The following is a 4,233-nucleotide window of genomic DNA, read 5'->3' as shown; positions in this document are numbered from 1 at the left end:
GCAGGTAGGATTGGTAGTGGGACCTGTTATTCCACCCCCCTCCAGTCCACACTTTGGGGATGTTCCGGCAGCGACTCAGCTGCAGAGAGTCTCCTCGTCAAGGAGGCTTAAGAAGCCAGCTCCAGCAGCAACACTTTGGGTAGAGCTTGGTGGGAGAGCCAAACAGAGAGGTCATATTTTTGGAGCTGTGTCCTGAATGATTCTACTGGCTTTTGGATTTCTGTTATTCTAGGTGAGGTAACCTATTCTATGTTTAGTTAGAGCCTAGCCGGGCAAGAATTTATTTTTATATTGTTTCCTTTTGTTGCTGCACTATATTTTTGAGTGGAAATAAAATTCTACCTTTGTTTCAGACTAAAGAAACTGGACTTGTGTGTCTATGCATAATGAAATAAAATAAAGCAGAGGGATAAATATTTTAAACATTATTTTTGTAGTTCCCCTCTTTTTTTGTTTACATTTTCCTTGATATGGCAAAAACCATGAAAAATAAAAATGATTTAAAACTAAAGCTATATGCAAAGATTATTACAATAACCCAAACTAAAAATGCTATAGCCCACAAAACAGAGTACCAAAAGTTCCAAGAACGTGTCCAGTCCATGAACCATCTCAATGCAACAGAAAAAAAAAGGACATAGACCTCCGCTATAGTAATCTATGTATTATGGCCAGTGATCCCGCACAGAAAGGGAGCCCTCTCGTCCACGTTCCTGGGCTACAGCCTTGGTACTTTATATTCACAGATAAATACCCGAGCTGTGTACACGGCCGTATGAAGCCATTAAAACTAAGCCCTTACCTGATATTTTCTAGCGGCTATATTGATTACGGCTACTATAATATTACCTAGAACTCATTACAAGCCAGCAGACCTAGGAGTCATTATATTTTCAATGATCTAATTTCTCCATCTGCAAAGCGCAGGGCAAGACAGTATGAAGAAATTGGATTTCTTCAAATGTATATTGATGTTTTAAAAACTATGAATACAGCCCGACTCCTGCACGCTGTTTTATGGAGTTCTTAGAAAACAAAACCATTCGTTTTGCTCCATCTCGCTTGACTGTATGTAAACACTAATTGATTTGTGGGGTCGATACCTGTGTTGTAAAGCTTTCATATGAACAGTTCATAGACATGGGAGCAGCACACTTGGAGTCTTTTATACAGTATTCACGTGCTGTATAGAGCTGGGGAGAAAAAAAATAACAATATAATTTTATTACATTTAAACACAGAACAAAAGATAATCCAGTGAACCTGGACAGGTTCCAATGAATGGTGTAACTTTAATTAAAGTGAAATATTGGATCCTAATTTTAGCCTTATAGTCCAAGATCCTAAAAGACAGATGATAAGAGATGTTCCAAAGAAAGGTCATGGTCAGTGGTTAGTCTTCTGCCGAGAGAAACTAGACTGGAGATGGAAACCCGGCAGTTAGTTTTCAAACCCATTCACTTGAATGGGTTTGCAAAGTGACCGCCCGTGAGTGTCTTCTGCCTCTCTGTGGCAAAACCTTTTTTTTTTTTTACCGGATACAAAGTCCTGCATGTCCAACTTTAAAAAAAAAAAAAAACGGTTTCGCCATGGACAGGCACGAGACGCACACAGGCGGACACTTTTCAAATCCATTCAAGTGAATAGGTTTGAAAACTGACCGCCGGTTTCCGTCTCCTGTCCAGTTTCTCTCGGCAGAAGATGGAAACCCGAAAGCAGAGACCAGGTGCAAGTGTGAATCCGCCGTTACAAATTCTGTTTTTGAGCCCAGGACCTGTGCTCGGACTGAACTGGAAATGATGCAGAACTTGACTTTCTGTGTCCTATGATATCGCTTTCAGATTCGGGCCTATGGGTGTTCCAAGAGGTCCACCAAACAAATATAGGAAGACTGGCTAAGATATACAATCATGAGAAATACATAGTATACAGTGTTGGCCAAAAGTATTGGCACCCCTGCAATTCTGTTAGATATTACTCATTTTCTTCCAGAAAATGATTGTAAGCACAAATTCTTTGGGTATTATCTTCATTTAATTTGTCTTCAATGGAAAACCACAAAAAGAATTGTCAAAATTCTTGTCAATTGTCAAATTGACAAGATAATTAACAACACCTGTTACTTACCTGAGGCACCTAACAGGTGGTGGCAATAACTAAATCACACTTGAAGCCAGTTGAAATGGATTAAAGTTGACTCAACCTCTGTCCTGTGTCCTTGTGTGTACCACATAGACAAATTGGTCACTTATTTTGGGGCAGCTGAGACATAGTTCACAACTATACTGAAACGTACTGCAACAAAACCGCGCAGCTATTATACTCAGGTTGTTAATGGCCGCACAGCTCCGCAGGTGAATCAGATGTTTTTCTGCAAAATTTTGCAACCATTTAAGAACCAAATTTAAAAAAGTTCCAAAATACATTCAGCCGTATCTCAGCCACCCAATATTAGACAAGTGGCCTTATCATAATGGGAAGTACTTTTCATGCATCTTGCATAACCTGACATGGGGAAAACGTAGCGGTGAGAGGGAGTAGTGTGTGTGATACCAGGTTGCCTTTTTAAATGGAGGCAGGTCGACTATCCATTAGTACCAAAATTGTAAAGGCATAAAGGGCTCTTCCAAGTCTGCCTTCCATTGCACTCAATGGGAGGCAGAGATCAAACCAGGGCACAGAAAAAATAAGTGTACTGCTTGAACTTGGCAAGGATTCCACGTCTGATTCAGCCACAGAACATGTGACAGGATCCTCTCCGCTAACTAATCTCAGTCATTTGAACCTCATCAGCAAGTGAAAGCCGCAGTAAAGGCCAGATGAGGAATCGATGGAAGTCAAAATCTTCTTCCATTTCAGCTGTGTGAACAGAGTGCAAGAATCGTCAGTCCCCCTGACCCTCTATTCTACTTTGGTCTATCTATAGCTAACCTACTTATCAAAGTTACTATTAACCCCTTAGCGACCCATGACGTGCTATTACTGCATGGGTCGCCTGGGGATGTATGGAGAGAGATCACGAGCTGAGCTCTCTCCATAACGGCAGATGCTGGCTGTATAATACAGCCAGGACCTGCCACTAACAGCAGCGGTTGGTGCCCGAGCCGATCGCTGCTGTTAACCCTTTACAAACTGCGGTCAAACGCAGAGGCATCGTCTAATAGAACTGCAGTGATTTTGCTATTCACTGCAATACTGTAGTATTGCAGTGAATAGTATGAGCAATCAGACCCCCTAGGTTTCAAGGTACCTAAGGGGTCTGATCATAAATGTAAAAGAAGAAAAAAAAAAAGTTTTATAAGTATTAAATTTTTTTTTAAAAAATATAAAATTTCAAATCACCCCCCTTTCCCTAGATCAGATATAAAAGTAAATAAAGAACATTAAACATAAACATATTAGGTATCTTCACGCTCCAAAATGCCAGAACTATTAAAATATTAAAACATTTATCCAATACGGCTAACGGCAAAAAATAAAAATAGCCAAATAGCGTTTTTTTTCAACACTTTGCTTCCTATAAAAAATTGAATAAAAAGTGATCAAACCAACAGATCTTTCCCCAAATGGTATCAATAGAAACGTCATCTTGTCCCGCATAAAAAGACTCCGCAAGCAGCTCCATACATATAAATATGAAAAAGTTACAGGTGTCAGAACATGGCAACACAAATTTTTTTTCTATTTTGCAAAGGTTTTCATTTTTAAAAAAGTATCAAAACATTTCAAATACTATATAAATTTGGTATCACTGTGTTCGTACTGACACATAGAACACAGGTAACATGTCAGTTGTACCAAACAGTGAACACTGTAAAAATTAAACCCATATGAAAGTGGCGCAAATGCATTTTTTTTCCAATTGCACCTCATTTTGAATTTTTTTCCAGCTTCCCAGTACATTGCACAGCATATTGAATGGTGCCATTACAAAGTACAATTTGACCCGCAAACAATAAGCCATCATGCAACTTTGTGAACTGAAGAATTAAAAATTTATGGCTCTTGAAATGTGAGGAGGGAAAAATGAAAATGCGAAACCAAAAAATGGCCTGGTCCTTAAGGACATTACGCTTTATTACTACCAGTCACTCATAGCCTTGGTGAAATATAGGTATAGTACCTGGGAGAAGGGAAAAACCATTCAGGATTTCATTTTCCATTTTATTTCATTTTAGATGTATTTACAATATTCCAAAAATAAAAGGGTAATGATATTATTATATACAGCTT

Source organism: Leptodactylus fuscus, chromosome 7 (assembly GCF_031893055.1).
Source record: "Leptodactylus fuscus isolate aLepFus1 chromosome 7, aLepFus1.hap2, whole genome shotgun sequence".
Lineage (NCBI taxonomy): Eukaryota > Metazoa > Chordata > Amphibia > Anura > Leptodactylidae > Leptodactylus > Leptodactylus fuscus.
This window is presented reverse-complemented; position numbering follows the sequence as displayed.